Genomic DNA, 22,242 nt, shown 5'->3' on the forward strand with positions numbered 1-22,242 from the left:
TTTTCCATAAATAGGGTAGATGAATGAACATAGCATTTGCAAGTAATGATAGCAAACTGCTAAGACATGTCAAATCGCAGCAATTGATCACTAGCAACCAAAATGACAGACAAAGCTATGTCATGAACATTAATATTGGCATCAATTGATAAAGTATTACAGCTATATAACTAGCATCTAATTCACCCAAATTCCTCCAAATTTCCCCAGTTTCCCGAGCTTGTCGTACCCCACATATACAAATTATAATAGTACACAGACAGTAATATTATTGTAGATATAATAACCACACATAGCACAAGTATGCATGAAGTATATGACACATCCCGATGGTATATAGAAAATTATGAAAATACCAAATGAGAATACAACTAAGTGAGCCTGTATGTGTATATATCGAAAGCGGTAAGCATCTTACTAAGTAGAGTTTTTACAGGACCAGCAGGGACTAATGCCTGAGAACCTGTGTGTACCAAGGAGTGTGCAGGTATAACATAAGTATAAAGGAGTGTGTAAATATGACATGAATGCAATGTACACAGTAAGTCTGCGAGTGTCAGCTACCTGTATGCAGCAACAAATGTATACACATATTAGTGAGCATTAAGTGACTCTGCAAATACTGATATGCATTTTTGCAAGCATGTAAGCAGAACATAAATGTAAAAGCCCATAAGCAGCAGCAACAGTTGTATTCAAAGTTTGAATACAGCCAAGTACTATACATACAGACATTGGTAAGCACGAGTAAACTTGCAATTAGAGCTAAAGAGGTTACATATGTAGTATAAAAGCCTGCAATGATTTTAGACATGTAGCAGTTTATATTGTATGCAGATGCTTTCAAGTTTAAAGTACAAGAGTACTCTTGTGCACGCAGACACTATGTACTGACGAAGGCAAGTGCAACTGAGGATTGGAGGTATGTACCCTCAAAACAAGCTGGTAAATGTTTAAAGATAGGTTGCAGAGGGCATGGAAAGGCTTGCAAAGAACCTTAGACAATGGCACCTATCCTACCGTTAAACCAGGGAAACACTATAGCAAGATATTATTATATGCAACCTTGGTATGGATATACGCACCCAGTCTCCTACCTGCGTGCAGCCACCAATGGACATGCATATGCCTGAGTATGGAGCATGCCCATGGAAGCAACAGCCATTGAGCTATAGGTATGCAACAGTTGGTATACACTGGAGATATTACAAGTTGCATTAGCAACCAAACGAATTATTTAATTGCATAAGAATGAAGATGGTTTGCAGAGGTATGGAAAGCTTGTAAATGGGCCCTAGACAATGACACCTATCCTACTGTTAAACCAGGGAAACACTATAGTAAGGTATTATTATATACATGGAGAAGGGATGTGCAACCTTGGTGTAGATATGCACACCTCCTAACTGCCTGTAGCCACCAATGGACTTGCATATACACGGGCATGGAGCAAGCCTGCAGAGAGTAACACAGTTGAAGTGCAGTGGTCACACATGCATGTTCAATTACAGAAAGTTACTGCAATGTATCTAACCGGTGGCAATTCCACGTACGCAAAGGTGAAAATGGAATAACCCAAGCACGTCTAAGAGCTGCCATGCTTAAGGAGATAATAGTATTACTAAAGACAAAAACACTGTTTACCATAGAAAAGTATACAAAGACCCACTAGATACATAATTAATAGCATACAGTGGGGTGTGGGGGGGTTGGTGTAGAAAGGATTGGAGAGTGGTTACACATTTGTAGTAGGTCAATCATGGAAGTATAATGATGTCAGTGACAGTAATGATAATGCATGAGCTAGTAAGATTAGAGTGGGATTAGACAACTGAGGTAGTCACTGAATAGTGTAGCAGTCGCATAAGCATGGTATTACATGAAAGCAAGTTAGGACATGCCTGTCTGCAGAAGCAGTGATAACTCGCAAGCCTATAGTGAAGAGCATGTATGCAGTGGCAGCAATACTTGTCCAAAGCTTGTCTTCATCATCAGGAGTCAGCACAGGCATAGACTTAATATCAGCACCCACACCACTGTTATGTGAGCGCTTGAATAATGAATTGCAGACATTTTTGAGTGGTGTAAACACCGGATCTTTCCAAATACATGTATTAAACTCCTCCGTCTTTCGAATGTATCGTTGCAATCCGTTTAGTAGTAAGTAAAGACTTCTTGGAGTGTATTCTTCCCTGTTGCCTTTCCTTGTTTCGCACACAAATTTACACAGCCAGTCACAAGCAGTTTTCTTGTTTGCAAAAATGTCTTCTGGGCATGGGTCATCTGGGAACTTCTCATTTCTAGTATTTTGCCAGGTTTCAAAGTTTCTAAGTGCCCACTGATTGCTTTTAGCGGTATTAGCTGGACACTCCCCTTCTTTAAACTACTGTAAATCATTGCTGTGGCAGTCAAATTGGAACCTCTTGCCCGGTTGATCCTTGGGGTGATCCAAGGCAGCGAGTGCATCTCGGGGTGTATCACGCGCTTGGACTTCCTGGGCTTGCTGCTTAGCAGCCTTTGTACCTTCTCCAACAGTGTTCACAGCACTTGCCTTTCGCTTCAACATCAGGCGGTATGACTCATGATTCATGTCGCACAAATCGTCTTTAGCATTGTCTTTAGCCAGCAGAGAAACACTTGGTGGTGAAAAGTCGCGGCAGTTAACACAGGGACACCAGCCAGGCACTTGTAAACAATAATGGCTTGCTAGTACATCTTCAGGTAACAATCCAACGTTGTCTTTAACAATCAATGTTTTACTTACGACTGCACTACCGGGAGCAGTAGACATGCCAATGAAAGTAGCACATAACAGTTATAACCCGGATACTCGGGATATGACAAAAATATATGCACTCGCGCCCTGTGGGTGCTCGTGCATATATTTTAGTCATATCCCTCGTAACCATGTTATAACTATAAAATATATATATATATATATAGTTTATACAAGTGACTAAACTAGCAAACCTACTTTGCTCTACAATGAAGCATTAAAAAGTTGCAGCCTTCACTTACAGAATTCATAAAGGTTTGACAAGCAATGGTATTAAGCATTTTATGAGATTTTGTTGTTTATGTCATAATATGTTTCATGTGCAATCTCTTGATTAGAACACTCAGCTCTGTATTAAGTTGCTCTTTTAGAGCATTCAACTTTATAAAAAGTCATCTTGTAGAGAGTTCAGCTGCAAACAAGTCACTCAGTAGAGAGTTCAGCTACAAATGAGTCACCCTGTAGAGAGTTCTGCTGCAAACGAGTCACCTTGTATATAGAAAGTTTAGGTACATTACAAGTTTAATCTGACTTCATGATAATTATCATGAAACAAAAATCAAGAGAAATTTACGAAGTCCCTACTAAAAATTTTAATCTGGTTAATCTTCTTCCAGAACATAGTAGATTTAAAATTTTGAAGTATGTGAAACTAGATATACATTTTTTTAAAACCACATGGAAATAAAAAAAAATTCACATGACTTTATTTTAAACCAAAATCTGGTACTACAAATTGTTGGGCCCAATGAGAGCTTTCATCCACTAGAAAACTATTGGTATGTAGAACTAGATACAAAAATTTTAAAAAGAATGAAAAATATTATACAATTTAATGGTTGCTGCTATGGTAACTTAGGTAAAGACAGCGTGAGGACAATTATGTACAAAAACAGAATTAAGATGCATCTATGTGGTGTACAGAAGATATGAAGTTATAATCAAAAATATGAAATTTTAACTTTGTGAAGTTCTTGCCTTGTTGCACTATACATTACAAGTCACCTTGCAGTGAGTTATAAGTCATCCTATAGAGAGTTCTGCTGCAAACAAATCACTCTGTAGATATTTCAGCTACATTACAAGTTACAGAGTTCAACTATGACAAAAGTCAAAATGTAGAGTCCCTTTAGTAAATTTAGCTACGTTACCAGTCACCCTTTAGAGAGTTCATCTACTGAGTGTATTAACAAGTCACTTTGTACAGTGTTCAACTACATGATACGCTGTAGAGTATTTAACTTATAAACAACAAAATATTTCAAATAGACTGATTGCAGCCATTTCTTGGCCACCACTTTAAATTTGCAACTTTTTCACCTTGGCTTTTTGGGACTACACTCTTTTTATAGCTTGGCTGTTTTGGGATAGATACCTATTGCTATTGAACAAAATCTTTGATATTGCTGGGCATGGTGGATTATGTTTACAACATCACTTTAAGCTAATAAATTTGCAAATATCTTACAACTTCTGGAGTACCCCTAGACCTCTTGAAATTGAAACTAGAGTACTGCCTATGTATAACAGTTGCAGCTGGGGGCTGGTGATGTACTTTCTTCACAATGGATATGCTTGGTCAATCAAAATAACTACCAAATCTCATCTCAGAAGCCAACGTTTTCAAACATTTCCTGTGGGTTATGCCCAAGGCTCTGTCCTTAGATAGAGCATGTTCCAAGTGCTGAGTACACTTTGTACACTGTACTAGTTGTATCAACCAGTTACCACTTTTTTTAGCCCATATTAAGTTTCTCTGTTAGCAATTCTGTAAAATCCTAGTTCCTCCTCTAAAGTCCATTGTAGTGTTATGAAGTGGCACTGAAAATTTGATTATGGTAACTTAAAGTGTATGTAAGAAATACAGGGGTTGAGGAGTGTAATTTTATTGTGAAAAGCTTGGGGATTTAAGGGTCAATTAAATTTTTGTTATGTTACTTTTCTTACATGCTGTATACTGCACCATACTTGGTTCCACTTGGGGTACTTTGAGATAATAAAGTCACTCTCTAAGGTTTCTATGGATACGTATACATGAAATTAACAATAAGAAGACCTCCTGACTGCCTGGCAGACTCCTGTAAGTGTTTGCATGATAATCAGATGGCTGCAGGTTTGAGGCTGCCCAGGTCCAGTCATGGATTTTTTGTCCTTTCTCCACCTTTTCAAACATACTTTCTGTAACAACTTTAAACAGGCAGACCTTCAGCACTTGTGCTGTAAAGTCTTAATAAATGTTTTTAAAAAAATTATGTTTCTTTCTCTCTTGTAGCTTCCGACAATGATGACTGTCAAGGTATGTACATTTTTATGAAAGAGTGCATTGTTTTAAATGTACTAAGACACATGGTAGTGTGTCATGTCTCGTAAGAAGCTGGCGCACCACACCAGCTGTTAACATGAAATCCTTTAGATGATTCTCGTGAAAATTTTTTCTACACTTATTAGTCTGCAGACCAATATTGAGCATAATTGCTCCATGCATTCATGAAATATGAGTCTTCAAAAATCATCTTAATTCTGGTCTTTTTGAACACTTACAAAAACTTCCATAAAATGCAAACACATTATCCAATTTCCTTGAAATTTGGCACATATATGGTTGTTCAAAGGCACATCAAGTTTGATTTGAATATGATAAAAGTTATGCAAGTTATTAACAACTATTCATGTAAAATAATACCAATATGTTGTATATAATGTCTACAGGGTAAACCACTTATAGAAATAAGGTAAGAATCAGTACATTGATAGGTTAGCCATTGTATCTCAAACCTTCTGTGGCTTGGTAGAAATTTAAGTAACAGGTATGGAGTTATGACAAAGTAATGAAGCACAAATATAGTGTATGTAATCAAGATTTATCAAAAATGCCCAATTTTGTCACACTTGCAGGAAAAATGGCTTAATAGTAACTGTTGAAAATTGCTGTGTGGAATCGTGACTTGAAACATTAATTTATGGTGGCAAATATAACAGGGTGACGGCTTTTAGGTTTAGCCTAATGTGTTTCTCTCGGCCTTCAATAGCCTGGATGAAAAAAGTTGTGAAATCAAAGGTGGAGGTCAAGAAATGGCTGCACAATAATGATAATGCATACAACCATTATTAAAATTTATAGCATTAACATCATTGCAGCCATTTCTGGGCTGCCACCTTTGATTTTACAACTTTTCACCCAGGTTATTGAAGGCCACATCCTTTTTCACAGCTTGGCTGTTTTTGTGTGGATTTAATTTCTTTTTGTGCTCTATATGGCCTCAAATCCAGCTTATGGCTGGCTTTGAGATTTGCTTTTCTCACATTTCTTCTTATCTGCAGACACAAGTTATAATCGTATCATTTTATTTGACTTTTTGGTTAATAACTTAATAAAGTGCACATTTTTGAGTAGAACGCACATAGACTGTTCTAGAACAATCTAAAATTTTCAATGGTAGGTTTATGAAATTATAAACTTTCACTATTTGGTAAATTTTAGCTAGAATTTTCATTTATAATTAAATGAAGTTAACAACCATGATAGCAGTGGCTCAGTGGTTAAGGATTTGGGTGTTCAGTATGGTTTTTTACTGGTGACTGTTCTATTAGAATGTCTCAATCCTGCAATTTATAATTGTTTGGTTTTTGCTTTGTAGAAAGTTCATCTACAAGTCTCCCTGTAGAGAGTTCAGTTACATAACAAGTCTCTCATTATCTTTATTATTAAAATTTAACAGAGGCCAGCACTGAAGGTCTGACAGCAACTTGTGCTGCAGCCTTAGGATTACCTAACCTAATGTACAGAAATTGGAGACATCAAGACAACTGAATTCAGCTAAAGGTGAAACAGAAAATATATCTCCCTGTAAGTGTTCGGCTATGTTATAAGTCTCCATGTAGACAATTCAGCTACATTACAAGTCACTCATCAGAGAGTTCAGCTACTTACAAGTCACCCAGTAGAGGGCTCAGCTACATTAAAAGTCACCCAGTAGAGGGTTCAGCTACATTACAAGTCTCCCTTTAGAGAGTTCAGCTACATTACTGAAGTCACACCAGTAGAGAGTTCAGCTACTGTATGTAACAAGTGTTCCTGTAGAGAGTTCAGCAACATAACAAGTCTACCTGTAGAGGGTCCACCCAGCAGTGAGTTCAGCTACATTACTACAAGTCACTCAGTAGAGTGTTCAGCTATGTACATTACAAGTCTGCCATAGAGAATTCAGTTATAAGTCACCCTGTAGAGAGTTCAGCTACATAACAAGTCACCCTGTAGAGGTTCAGCTACAAACAAATTAACCGGACAAGAGTAGCTACAAACAAGTTACCCTGTAGAGAATTCAGCTACGTTAGAAGTCACCCTGTAAAAAGTTTAGCTACAAACAAGTCAACCTGTTGAAAGTTCATGAGGGAAACTTTTAATGTAGCTAAAGCCTCTACTGATTGACTTGTAATTTAGCTGAACTCTCTACAGGGTGACATGAAATAGGTGCAGGTTAGCTGTAACATAGTTAACTTCTACTGGTGACTTGTAATATAGCTGAATGCTCTAATAGGGTGACTACACTATTAGAGTATCTCGATTGTACACTGGTTACATGTAGTTAGTTTTCACATTATAACTTAATCCAATTTCTTCTTAACAACTGAAAGGCTCTTCTACAGTAATTAATCAATGTACATTGCAATTTCAGCTCAGCAGTTTGTCTGATAGAACTGTAGGAGTACTAACTTTTATATATATATATATAATTTGATCAAGTGCAAAATTATGGTTGGCATTTTTGTTGTAACTCTATGACCATCATTTCAATTTCTTTCAAACCACAAAAGTTTGCACAATGATAGTCACTACATGTACAGACTGATTTTCAAGCTATTCCATCAAGTGGTTTATCCTGTAGACATGGCAACAAATCATTTTTGCATTTTTGAAAAATCGTGCATAACTCCTTTTTTTCTCTATCCGATATGTACAAAATTTGAACTGTAAGTGTGCTGTATTATGCTCTTACTACCCTTAAAATTTACACTTAATCTACCAAATGACACGTGAGTTATTGTTAAAGTGTGTGAAGAAAAACATGAAGAACATCAGCTGACTACACTTGTGTTTCATAACAACTTTTGCAAAGTGTGCAAAAACAATAATCTAGGCCCCATAGACCCCTTAAGAGGAAGGAAAATGAAGAAAATAATTGAAACATTAGCTGTCCATATCTCATGAATGACTGGAGCAAATTTTACTCTAATTTACTGTGTGGCCTACCCTACCTAGTGGACAGGTATAATGCTATAATGGTGTACTTTGGAGGAGGGACCATAGGGCTATGCAGGTGTGAAAATTGCATATGCTTTCTGTCAGTTTACCCACAGTGTGACATGGCGGCCTTCTTGGCCACACGACATGCTACTGTGTGTCTTGATAGCCAGTTGGGATTAAATTTCTACTAGTAGCTGTATCTGTAGCCCTCCCTTGTTTTTTTTGTTGCAAAAAAATAAACAAATAATTATATAGCTAGTAGCTAGCTAGCTACAAGCAAAACATGAGAATTGCTAGGGATCATTGAAATTAAAAAAAAACATAATTGTGAGCTTGTGCATACCACATCAAGCAATAGAATGTCGCCAGACATAAATTATCATAAAACTAATCGTACATCTGAATATGTGCCCAAATCAAGACACACGGTAGTGTGTTGTTTGGCCCAAGAAGCCGGCACACCTCAACATGAGTATATTAACAGGAAGAAAAAAAAAGTGATTTTCACACATTCATAGCTCCGTGCTGCCTTTACAAAACAAGATGATTTTTCTATGGAAATTAAGTAGTCCACATACGAAAATTAAGCAAAATTGCTTCAACCATTTCCAAGATATAAGACTTCAAAAATTGGCTTATTTTCTTATTTATTGAAATTATTTTTGGGCTTTCTTCTTTTCACACACACTTACAAAACCTGGTGACTTGGTAACTTGCAGAACTAGTTGCAAAAACTTTATAAACACAATAGAAACAAGTTGATGTAGTGTTACTTCTAAAAACCAGGCGCCATGCAGCAAACAAACCTATGGAATTAATTGACAGTGTACTAAACTAATATTTATTTTCACCTTTGCTTTGTTGCTACATACACATAATTATATACACGTAATTTATGTAGTAGTTGTAACATGGGCATGAGTGATTTACCTGAAATATACGCACGAGAATGAGGGCCCACAGGGCCCAAGTGCGAGTGCATATTATATTTCAGGCAAATCACAAGTACCCATGTTACAACAAATATATTCCACTTGTGTGACTCATGGGAAACTGCAGGAATGCTTTGCAAGTGTATTTACCTTGAACCATGTGAATTTTGATTGTGGATAACGTTGTAAGAACAACGACAAGAGGCTGGACGTAAGTGTATCGACACAAGCATGCAGATTGCTTTGATTGTGGGTATGCAATTAAACACAGGAAGCCCAATTGCGTGCTGAGCAGCTCGTATTGAAGCTTAAAAGTACACTAAAGTACTTACTATACTAGCCATGAATAAACTAAAGTAGTGAATATATTTACAGCGCTATAATGGCCTGAAAGCACCACACCCATTCACTATGCAAATTCTCCAGGCAAAGCTTTAAAGCTGCTCTTCATTTTCATTCACATAAGTACGGGCACGCCCTCTTTTCAACTCGTATCCCTCCTAGGAGGGATATAACCTGTATTTACTACCTCTATTTCTCATAAATACATTCCAGGCATTCTCAAAAATCATTTGATTTCTTTGATGAAACTGTGTGATCTCCTCTGCTTTAACATGGTGACTGTACTTCAAAGGATCAATAGTGGGTTTTACTTTTGTAAGTGAGCCAAAGCATAGATAAGTATGACCAGAGTTAACTTGTGGACTTTGAGAAGAAGATAGTTTGTTGTTTTACTGAATGAAGAAAGTCACAAGTTAGCTTATATTGCTGTTCTAGTCAAGTGGCAGTATAGCCTGGCACTAGACATGGCGCTTGATTGATTTGGCCATTAGTGTAAACGTATTCACTACTTTAGTTTTATTCATGGCTAGTAAAGTAAGTACTTTAGTGCACTTGACTGTCTTTATATTGCTGTTTTGACACCTGGTGCTATTGTCACATGCACACCATTAATGTAGAAGCTTTACGGTTCTATACTTCAGCAAGTTACCAAGTCACCAAGTTACTGTGTTACCAGTAATGTAGACAAAATATCAAAACACATGGTAGTGAGGCGTGAAGCTACAAAGCACATGCCACAATTTAAATGTACGCAGCTACCGCCATAAATTATTTACGTGTAGGGATGGTTTCACAATTTTAGCCAGAATTATGCAATCATTTCCATTAGAAAAGTATTTACAGCGGGTGCTGGAATTGTAATCTTGCCTGCAGGTTCACTGATGTCTTGGCTTGTGTTAGTGTTATTGTCATATTGTCATTGAATATAACTACCTTTTGTAGAATAATACTGGCACGGGAGTTTGCTAGTACTGGATTGCCTGTACAGCAGATTTTGCTTACCAAGCGCCTAATCCAGGCAATAACTTTTAAAGACACAGCATCAACACAAACCTAGGAAACATACTTTGAAGCATGAAGAATGTAACATTCAGGATAATTCCATTCAGTGCCACCCATGCACTATTACACAATTGCCTTTACTCATGTAGAAATTGTTATCCAAAATCAGACTTGGGTTAAATAAAGTTTCTAATGAAATGGTGCTCATGTGCAGTCCTGTCCAACTATATTTCAAGGAGAGTTCAGCTAGAAACAAATCTCTCAGTAGAGAAATCAGCTAGAAGCAAATCACCCTGTGCAGTATTCTGTTAGAAACAAATCACCCTCAGGCTGTAGAGAGATCAGCTAGAAACAAGATATCCTGCAAAGAGTTCAACTATTTTTCAAGTCACCCTGTAGAGAGATCAACTAGAAACAAGAAACCCTGTAGAGAGATTAGTTAGAAACAAGTCACCCTGTAGAGAGATCAGCTACATTTCTGTAGATAGATCAGCTATAAACAAGAAACTCTGTAGAGAGATTAGCTTGAAACAAACCACTCCATAGAGAGATCAGTTAGAAACAAGTCACCCTGTAGAGAGATCAGCTTGAAACAAATTACCCTGTAGAGAGATCAGCTAGAAACAAGTCACTGTGTAGATAGGTCAGCTACATTTCAAATCACCCTAGCTTGAAACAAGTCACCCTGTAGAGAGAACAGCAAGAAACACTTCACCCTGTAGAGATATCAGCTAGAAACATGTCACCCTGTAAACAATACACCTATATACAAGAAAACTATCCTGTAGAAAGTTCAGCTATCTTGCAATTCTTTCTGTTGAGAGTTTAGTTAGATTACGAGTTACTCTGTAGTAAGTTCAACTACAAACCATTCACCATGTAGTCAAAGAGTACAGCTACATTATGAGTCTCCCTGTATTTCATGTTTCCTTGTAGAGTATTCAGCTGCAAACAATTCAGCCCGTATAGCTATCATGGTGGGTTAATAATTAATCAACACAATTGTAATAATTACATTAAAGGTACATGTAGTGAAACAAACAATTAAAAATCTTCTCCCTCATAATCTTCATTCCTATATACTGCAGAGAAAAAAAAGACAAGATAAAAGAAATACCCAAAGCTGGCCATAGGCTGGCCGCTGGCTTTAGGTATGAAATTACAAAAAGAAGTGATATGTAATCAAGCTGTAAAAAGAGTGTGGCCTCCAAAAATGCCAGGGTGAAAAAAGATGTGAAATCTAAGGTGGCAGTCAAGAAATGGCTGTGATGGTAGGTCAATGGCAAAAAAAAAAATTATAATGACAATACAGGTGAATTTGGTGTCGAATCCTATTGAAACTTGGAGGAGGTAACACAAATTCACCTGAATTGTTATTATTAAATATTTTTCCATTAACCTACCATCACAGCCATTTCTTGACCACCCCTGCATCTTGGATTTCACATATTTTTTCACCCTGGCTTTTTTGGAGGCCGCACCTTTTTTACAGCTTGGATAAATAATAGTTAGACATTGAAACACAGGGTTCTATGGAATTTAGAAACTTGAAAGGCCCTGTGTTGTGGTGCACGAGCGAAGCAAGGGCACTACTGCAGGGCCTGAGGGTTTCTAAATTCCATAGAACCCTGTGTTTCGAGGTCTAACTAATTTAGACCATGAACCTTCACTGTTACTTGTTGTACCTTCCCAGCTGCTTGTGACACGAGAAATGTAGTGTTTGTGAGTAGAACAAGCCCCCTGTAACTTGTAATGGCACATACTATCCAGTTAAATGCCCATGCGTTGCTAATGTTACAGGTGTGTAATTGCCGTGTTTTGTATCGCCCCAGAGACAGGGATCTATTGAGACATAAACAAGGGATCTACAGGATTTAGATACCTGTAAGTAGCCACTAAAATTTGAGTATTTTAACTTGCTGTGGTCTAAATGATAATAATAATAGAGCAGTCAAGGAATTATTATACCACTCCAAGAAAATTCCTTGTTTCCAATTTCATCAATCTCAAAAATGTGTGTGGGCGGGCGGTTCATTATTCATTATAGTTATAAGCGCTAAACTAAGGGCATGAAATAAGTAAAAGCTTCATGGGTTATGAAGTTATTGCTAGAAATGTGACTGTCTCTGGGAAAACCGGTCGTATTGCCCATTTAAAAGTATCAAGAAATGATGGTTTTAAATATTCAGAGTGTTGTAGCTTGCCAATGGTGGTAGATATGTGTATCAAATTTTCACGTGTTTTACAACAATTTATTACTCCACTGAAGAAGTAGTCACTCACCTTTTTAGATAGTTTTTTAATTGAGGTTGGCTGTATCAGGCAAGCTCCAAAAGGGGTGGGAAGCGGGGGACCTGGAAGACCAGCAAGATGCTGTTTAAAAATTGAAGGGGAACATGTTGGGATAAATTAGGCCAAGTTATGGGCCATTCAGGGCTCAAAACTGGCTAAAATGAAAGGAAATTTACAGCATAGGTCATTGTCCAATGCCACAGAACTGTACAGCCATCTCCTGGTTGGCCAGGGCTCCATCAAGACTCAAGACCACTTGTACGGTTTGCCACTGTACTTAAAAAAGGCAGCTAGCAAAAGCAGACCACTTTACTCTGGTCGACTGTGACAGTGAAATTTGATAGTGCATTCATAAAGTTTTGTGTTTGTGTGAAAAATCAAACTTCCTGTCTTGGACGATAAGACCGGTTTTCGCAGATCCAGTCACAAATAGTTCCTGTGTACAACTGCTACACATTCACATCATAAATAATGAATAAAATGTTCAGTTTACAGCACAATGAATGAAACCATGTGGAAGAGAATCTGCATGCAGGAGGGAAATGGGAAACAGCGAATTTTCTTGGAGTGGCCTTAGCGATTATTCATGAAAAATAACACCAATATATTGTCATGCCTATAGGACAAACCGCTTTAATATGGGACATCGGTACAACTATTGAACCTCAAACCTTTTGTGGTTTGAAAGAAATTGAGCTAAAGACCATGAAGATACAGTAAAATAATCAACAGTGTGTAACAATTACACGATTGAGATTAGCTAATAAAAAAATGAATACTTGCCATGCCTATCAGACAAACCCCTCAGTGGAATAATTTGAAAATTGGTGTACAGATTGATTAATCACCTTAGAAAGACCCTTCAATAGTTTAGAAGAATCAGATTTAAAGCGACATAGTTATGACTTATAACACAAAATCCACCTTGGTGTAGCAAGTGCGAGATCGAGATACTTTAATAGAGCCATCATCCTAATAGAGCAGTCACCCTGAAAGAGATCAGCTAGAAACAAGTAACCCTATATGTAGGTCAACTACAAACAAATCACTCTGTAGGGAGATCAACTGATCAAGTTACCCTGTAGAGAAAATGAGTCATCCTGTTGAGAGATCAGCTAGAAACAAGAGTTCAACCTACATTCCAAGTCACCCTATAGAGAGAGTTCAGCTAGAAACAAGTCACCATGTAAAGAGTTCAATTACAAACATTGAGAATTTAGTTACAGTTCAGCTACGTATGTAACAAGTCACCTTATTACTTATGTGACAATCATTCATTTTATTCAGTGTTAAATATACAAGTATTTTATCAGACAGAAAGCTATGCACACATTATTATAATTGCTTCTCTTGTTCAACAATTCCTGTAGTAAAGAAAGGAAGTACCAAAGCCAGCTTATGGCTGGCTATGGCTGGCTTTGTGGCTTACAATACAAAAAAAGTGATATCTAAACTAAAACCCAAGCTGTAAAAAAAGAGTGTGCCACTCAAAAAGGCCAGGGTGAAAAAGATGTGAAATCAAAAGTGGCAGTTAAGAAATGGTTGTTTAATGGTAAAAATTTTAATAACGACAATTCAGATGAATTATGTACCGAATTTTAGTGAAACTTGGAGGAGGCAATACAAATTCATCTGAATTGTCATTATTAAAAAATTTACCATTAACCTACCATCACAGCTGTTTCTTGGCTGCCACTTTTGATTTCACAACGTTTTCACCCTGGCTTTTTTGAGGGCTGCACCCTTTTTTACAGCTTGGCTGTTTTTGGACTAAGATACCAATTACTGAAGTGAAGTGGCTATTCTCCTCTGTTTTCACTTATTTCCACCTGTTACACAGCGCTTCCGAAGAACAGTATGAGAAGTGCCTTTGCAATCAATCCAGTCACTACAAAAATCATGAACAATTTTCTGTCACTGTGATAGTCAGTACATTATGTACTACCCACAAGTCAACAGCTATGCTGTAATGGAAAAGAAATGAGACACAAGAGAAGATAAAGGTAAGTCATCATGTATGCATCCATTGCAGCAGTTAGCATAATTAATTGCAGCAGTTAGCATAATGGTAGTAATTGATAATTTTATTGCCCAAGATGCATAATAGCAGTTTTAGGCAAAAACACAGTAAGATGAAAATCTCTAATAGAGCAGTCACTTTAATCTAATAGAAAAATTGGTGAATTGTCCATTACTCCATTATAAGCATCTTGCTAACAAAATAGTTTTCCTGACATATCACGCAGTTGGTACAGCTAGATGTACTTTTTACTCTTGCTATCATACATGATGAATTCACCTTAATAGAATAGTCTTAGCACTTTTGACATCAAACCCAGCGTTAAAAACAAGAAGAAAACACTTGCAGAAGACTGGATGTCAAATTAAAAATCCACCAATACCTAATTTTTAGTCTGTCTGCCAGCCTGACCACAGTTGCAAGGCTGGCTAAATGAAGCAGTGGATGGGACAACCATGTAAAAGGAAAGGAAAAATGCAGAAGGAAGACACTTGTTGAAACCAGAAAAGGCACATGCCACGTGTGAGTTTATTATTGTGGTGACTGTCTTCTTTGTCTTACAAGAAATCCATACACATTAATTTTCTGTATTGATGCTTTTCTTAAAGGAGATTATTTAGAAACCGCAAAACTGTTTGAAGCATTTGCACTATTGTAAGAGGGAATAGATACCTGTAGCATCAGTACATGCTCCCATGCTCTTAATGATCAGACAACAACTACCACACCCCTTAATGATCTAATTGCAATCAGCTGCAGTTTTGCTGCAGAAAACAAGACATGGCAATTATGCCTCTTGATCTGTGTAGCTTACTTGAGATAAGCAGTGAGATCAAGTTACTCTAACAGTTGCTACAATACATGCCAAGTAACTCAAAGCTACATCATCTCTTGTTTCACTACTCACTGGAGCCCTACTTCGTTTTAAAATAATGATTTTCTTTTTGTTAGAGTGTAGTTATAAAAATACATGTGCTTGTGACTGCTGTGCTATGCAGCAGATTTAGCTAGGGGCATGGTACAATACCTTGTTTTCTACGGTTGATGGGCATGACCTCAGCGCTATCATTGGAGGCATGGTAACATGTTCTGATCACTTAAGGCCCATTGCAATTGTTTTATAAGCCTAGCCATAGGTAAACTATGCCCTAGCATAGATGCTACCCAATACTGTATGGCCTAAATATTTTCAAAGTTGAGCAGTGTAGCTGAAAAAAAAAATTTTTTTTTGTGGATTTGCAAGCAATCCCAAAATGTATTAGACTACATGGAGGTCTAAATATTTCAAGGGTAAAATTTGTACTGCTAACCCCCAAAACTTTGAAATCAGCAAAAAAATTCTCAACTTTGGCTATATGGTACTATCAAGGATACTACAGGAACCTCACATAGTTTTGTGGTGTCTAAATATGCTCCTTTAAGGAAAGTGTCAATACAGAAAATTAAGACCTCGATATGGTTCCCTGGCATGAAGTAGAAGACAACTATTTAGTTGAAGATAAAAGGTATGATAAAGCACAAAAGCAGACATTCATCGGAACCACAAAAGGCACATCCCACCAGTGACTTTGTTGTTGTGGCATAAAATGGTGGCTGTGTGCTGCTTTGTTTGGCCTCTAGCCTTGTGACTGTGGTCAGTGAGACAGGCAGACCAAACTACTGGTTTTGACAATTAAAAAAATATATATGTGTATATATCCTGCTACCTGTAATAGTTTTCTTGTTTTTAACGCTGTATTTATTGTTAGAGACTATTCCATAAAGATGATTTTGTCCCATATGATATTTCTGTGATGGTTTTTAGATGCGGCATTTTTAGCAGTGCCGATTGCCGTACTAAACAGTACTACCATACTGTTTGATAACAAAAAGTTAACAAACTGGTGCAATTAAAAATTTAATGTTAATTTTAAAGCACAAGAGATATATATATATATATATGTATATATGTATGATGGAAGCTATAACAACATAGCTGCTGTATGTGGAAAATCCCTACTTTGACAGTGAACAGATGATAGTAACATGCTAATTTAGGGATTTTCCCACATAGCTACGAATTAATTAATAATTTTTAATTGCACTAGTTGAGAATAATTTTGAAAATGAGTATGTTTTGGAATAGTAAAAGCATAGTGTGAATTTTTAGAGAAATTCAGAATAAAATAGTGATTAATTTTTAGCTATGATTTCATGACAGTGTGGTGAATTATGCTTTGAAAATAGCCTATCCTGCTTTTGAGCAGTACTTGAAAATTGAACCTATTGTACTCAAAAATGCTTTTCAAAATCAAGAGCTGACTATTTTATTAGAGTAAATCAACATTTCTGTATTAGAGTAAGTGACTGCTCTCAGCCAAAAATTTTAATATTACATGTATGTAGTAATAATGTGTACTGTGCTCATGTTTTGCTGCACTTTTGGCATGCGTATTGTGCATTTTAATTAAAAATCTTGAAAATCATCCTAATGGTTGATGTTTTTGCTACCCTATTATGCTGGCGTAATTGGCCCAAACCTAATTATTAAAATGATTGGCATTGACATTATTGCAGCCATTTCTTGGCCACCACCATCAATTTTACAACTTTTCATCACCATTTTTTATGGGCTACATCCTTTTACACAGTTATAGTATGGATAATAATTATTACAATTTTATGCAGAAAACTACAACCAGTCTTTCCTGCGTGGTGCTGCAGTCATCATCATACTTTTTTCTCTGATTTACATCTGTGTTGAACTTTATCAACTTTATAACAGCTGGCAAAATTATAACAGCTGCCGAAAATATTTTAAGAAACCGGATAATTGTGTGGAAATTTGTTTGTTTACATGCTCCATAATTTTTGTGTCATATGGTCTACAGTCTGGATGTCAATGTCCTAAGTCTTGGCAGTGGCAGTTTGGTGCATTCACTTTACTGCTGGCTTGGTTAGAACTGCTGCTGTATTTGAAGACAGAACCTAATACTGGAGTCTATGTTCTGATGTTTATAGATATTTTAAGGACATTCGTGAAAATGCTTCTGCTTTCTACCGTGTTTGTGATTTCTTTTGGCCTAACATTTTACATGATATTTTTTCGACCAGTAAGTTATAACCTATAGTATGTGGTTTGCAGGTTTGGAAATGTTGTATTTTCATTTGTATGTTTAGGGCATGCGATCAGCATTTTCATCTCCTGCTCGGTCTTTGATCAAGACCATGGTGATGACTACTGGAGAGCTTGATTTTGATGGAATATTTTTCAATAGCCAGGAAGACGCTGAAGAAGGGAATAATCTTTTCTACCCTCACATCGCTTACTTTCTGTGGATTGTGTTTATCGTATTGATGCCGATAGTTTTGACAAATTTACTGGTAAAAAAGCTTATTAGATGAGTACTGATTAGATTATGCATTTATCCCATATTCTTCATTATCATTTCATAGCACAAAGGGGTCCAACACAGCCCTATAGTCTCACATTGTAACTTACTTCAAATCCTAAAATTTAATACAGCATAACCTTTTACATTTCCAGCTATTTTGATTCTTAAATTGAGTATTGAATAGATTTGAAGAAGACATCTTTTGGATAGCATGCAAAATAACTTTCAACAAAAATTGGTGGTGCATATCTTGGGAATGCCTGAGATTGATTCGGCCATGGACTACCAAGTCTTGAAAGGAGTTTCAAAGTAAAGGTGATTCTGTTTAGAGAATGGAACATAGAGCCATATATAATATGTATGAATGAAAAATCACATTGTTTTAAGTTTTTACTCTTGTATGGTCACACTAGCATATTGAGACACGTGACACATGTCTTTATTAGGTATCCTGTTATGATTGCAATTAACATAATACTCTGTGTATGTTTAAAATATCCATTTCATATATTTAGATTGGTTTGGCTGTTGATGATATTAAAGGGATTCAGGATAAGGCCGATCTTAAACGTTTGAAAATTAAGGTTGGTTGAATGGACATATAAGCTATCCAACGTCGGGCAGCAAGATTTCAGTTGTCATGTCAGACTTTAGCAGTGACATTGCTATGTTATCTAATTTGAAATGGGAAATGCTACATCACAGAAGGAACATGTTGAAGTTAACAATGCTATCTAAAATCCTATACAACTTATGTTTGCCAAGCTATATAACATACAATGCAAGCACCATCAGAGGTCATGGACATAGACTGTCCATTCCATTTTCAAGAATTGATACTTACAAACACAGCTTTTTTCCTGAAGAAAAAGTTGAATCATTTTCTATTTGTTATGACATTGCACAACACTCATGCACTACAGGGGCGGATCCAGGATTTTTCAAGAGGGGGGTCTCTGAGCTGGGTGGAGGGTAACCCCCTATAAAGTTCACACAATTATTTAACTCAGTACATCCGGCCTATGGCTGTACGTAGCATTCATACACAAAATGTGCCCTTAGGCAAACTTTAACAAGCACGATGTGTGTATATAGCTATAACTAGCTGGAAACCTACACTGCTGTTTGTGCAGCTTATTGCTATACTATGCTATTGTAGACTTATAGCTTACTACATACACAACTTCCTGGCACACACTATAGTCATGACGAATGATGGATCACTTGTTCATCGCACCAGATTTTCGATCACACTTCTTGCTTTCCATCCGGTACCCTCGCAGAAGTGGCACCAAAAGTGAACCTTGTGCAAGTGTGAGTGAAGTTGGTCTTCCTGAACAAGCTGAAGAACTACTGAAGTAGCTAACTCCTGTGTCACTTTGTAATTCATACTTTCGAGTGCGGGGACCGGCATTCTGTGTCTTCTGGGTGAGGTCTCAAGAACAGCAGAGTGATATCATGTGCCAATATTGACCAAAGGCAGAGTCAGGTGTATTACCACAAAAGTAAAGTACCAGCAGCAAAACACTCTTTATATATAAATCAGATGTACCTTTACAACAATATCAGTGATTACAAATGCCATTGCTCCCTTGCAGCTGCCAGCTCTTCTTCGCACAGTAAGCATGTGTCTTCCGCCATTTGCTGAACTTTAAACAATCCATATCACGTGAGCTACCATCACGTGATGCTATATCAAACAGTTAGGGACTGCTCTATTAGGGTATATCGATCTTTCGCGATCTGTTGCTTTCCTCCGTGCACTTTCTGTCTTAGATTTCCTGTTCGAGGTTCAACCTGAAGGGGGGGTCTCGAGACCCCAAAGACCCCCCCCCCCCTTGGATCCGCCCCTGCACTATATGAATTCTTCAATTACAAATAATAATATACATGTACTAGAAGATATTAGTGAGGAGAATGTCATATAGGAGCACGCTAGAGTTAACATCTTAATGCAAAGTTTTTACTTTTTTTGGTATCAATCATCTATCATGAGGTGCTCATTTCAGTAAAGATAAACTGTTCATGGTGTGCTTGTATACAGCCTGTCCTTTTTATGATCTCTTGCATATTTGTAACATATTAAACATAGTATGCATATGAATGTTTGCTCTTATTTCTTCCCAAAGGTGGACTTTTCTCTAAGCTCGCAAAAATTCCTCTTCACCGAAGAATTTACTGGAAAAGTATATAGCAATGTGAAATATGTGACTGGTTACCTGAAGGATAGCAGTCAGTCTAATAATCAAACTGTGGATTTACAAAATGCTAAAAATTATGATGACAGTTTAAAAGATGATACTTATGCATTGGTAAGGGGTTAAATGTTTATATTCACTTTTAATTTACAGTGTAGTTTAAGCATTAGTACACTCTGCAGAAAAGCAATGGCATGTAAAAGCACAGTACAGAACAACTTGGTTGCTATAAAAATGACACCTTTTGCTTTTCAGCATTTCATAACATACCAACAGTATAAATATCTTAAATTTCTGTGTACTTAATTGGACACAATTAAAGTAGAGCATGTAAGTGTATTCACTATCAGAAAGATGCAAACAACATCACAGGACAAGCCCAAGATCTTAACAAAGCCCTCACTGCATACTGTCTATGGTAAGGATGTCTGTAAAGCTCTTTTAGGAGTATCTAAGGCTCTTCTCAATTGGTGTCACCTGATATGATATTACACAGTAAATAATGCCAAAAAACACAAAATAAGGCATGTCCAAGAAACTACAAGTACCTGTAACCCAATGTAAAACAGCTCAGTCGTATAGGGAAATACTTTATGAAATTAAAAATAACTGTTAACTTAAAGAGCTGATATCTGGACCATCACAGCCATTTCTTGGCCGCCACCTTGGATTTCACATCTTTTTTCACCATAGCCTTTCTGAGGGCCGCACTCTTTTTTTACAGCTTGGCTGTTTTGGATTAGATTGAAATTAAACAAAAAGTTTAACATTGAACCTTTATCTTTCAGCTGTGTTCTACATTCACTCTCGCAACATCCTAAATTGATTTCTTTTAACTAGGGCTGAGAAATATTATCGTTTTAACGATATATCGCGATATTTCGAGAGTATTGATATCACGATATTTTGTTATTGACTATCATGATGCCATACATGTAAATTTGCTGGGTGTCTGGATTCAGTGGAATGGAATGGTGGACTGGAATGGAATGGTGGAATGGAACAGTACTTTGGTAATTTCAGTTGGTGGTCACTTCTTTATAAAGACCACCTTCTAACAAAGACCACCTCTTTATAACTACCATTTTACTTTAATGTTTAAATTGCTGCTATCTTGTTGTTTTAGAGTGTATCCCCATAGAATGGTCTTATTGATCAGTTGTGTGCCACATGCCTAGAAAAGTCAGAGTGATATCTGATTTGTAATACAGCAATATACCCCATACAAAAACAGTTTGGCTATACAAAAATGACGTCCCCATCAAACTAAAAGTAACTAACAACTAAAGGAGCTAATATCTGGGTGAGGCCAAGAAATACTGGCAAATAACTCGCTACAATTATAAAAATTTGATCCTTTATCATTGACTTGTACAGTCTTGCTGCATTCCTAATTAATTCCCTGTAACTCTGATTGGCTAGTAATTTAGCCTCCTTTTTTCTCCTCTACGATGCCGAACTATTGGGAAAGGTACCAATTTACTAGCCTATTAAGTTTACAGGCAATTAATTAGGAATACTGTCAGACTGCACAAGTCAATGATAAGGACCAAGATTATTGTAAATTATGCTTAGTTGCCAGTGTATATTAACATTCATTTCTTGGATATTAGCTCCTTTAGTTGCCAGTTGCTTTTAGTTTCGTGGACACATCTTTTTTTGTATAGCCAAGCTGTTTTTGTATGGGGTATTTAGTTATTACTGTATTGTATCATAAATCAGATCTAATCCAAAACAGCCAAGCTGTAAAAAAAAGGGTGCGGCCCTAAAAAAAAGGCTGTGGTGAAAAAAGATGTGAAATCCAAGGTGGTGGCCAAGAAATGGCTGTGATGGTAGGTTAATGGTAAAAATTTTAATAACGACAATTCAGGTGAATTTTGGTGCCGCTTGGTCTTGGCACAAAATTCACCTGAATTGTCATTATTGAAATTTTTACCATTAACCTTACATCACAGCCATTTCTTGGCCGCCACCTTGGATTTCACATCTTTTTTCACCATAGCCTTTTTGAGGGCCGCACTCTTTTTTTACAGCTTGGCTGTTTTGGATTAGATTTCACTT

General features: G+C 36.9%; 2 long non-coding RNA genes across 2 annotated transcripts in view; both read left to right on the plus strand.

The window, feature by feature from the left end:
- LOC136242791 (uncharacterized) overlaps positions 1 to 17,376 on the plus strand; it is a 28,858-nt gene extending 11,482 nt beyond the window's left edge. Inside the window, exons 3-4 of the long non-coding RNA XR_010694642.1 lie at positions 5,049 to 5,072; positions 17,277 to 17,376. This is a non-coding gene — a long non-coding RNA (uncharacterized lncRNA). The remainder of the gene's footprint in view (positions 1 to 5,048; positions 5,073 to 17,276) is intronic.
- A 398-nt stretch (positions 17,377 to 17,774) lies between these two features.
- LOC136242429 (uncharacterized) lies at positions 17,775 to 20,238 on the plus strand. The gene is made up of 3 exons (XR_010694550.1): positions 17,775 to 17,972; positions 18,499 to 18,567; positions 20,113 to 20,238. It is a non-coding gene; the product is annotated as an uncharacterized lncRNA (long non-coding RNA).
- Positions 20,239 to 22,242: the final 2,004 nt, after the last annotated feature.

The sequence above is a fragment of the Dysidea avara genome, chromosome 13 (genome assembly GCF_963678975.1).
Source record: "Dysidea avara chromosome 13, odDysAvar1.4, whole genome shotgun sequence".
Classification (NCBI taxonomy): Eukaryota; Metazoa; Porifera; class Demospongiae; order Dictyoceratida; family Dysideidae; genus Dysidea; species Dysidea avara.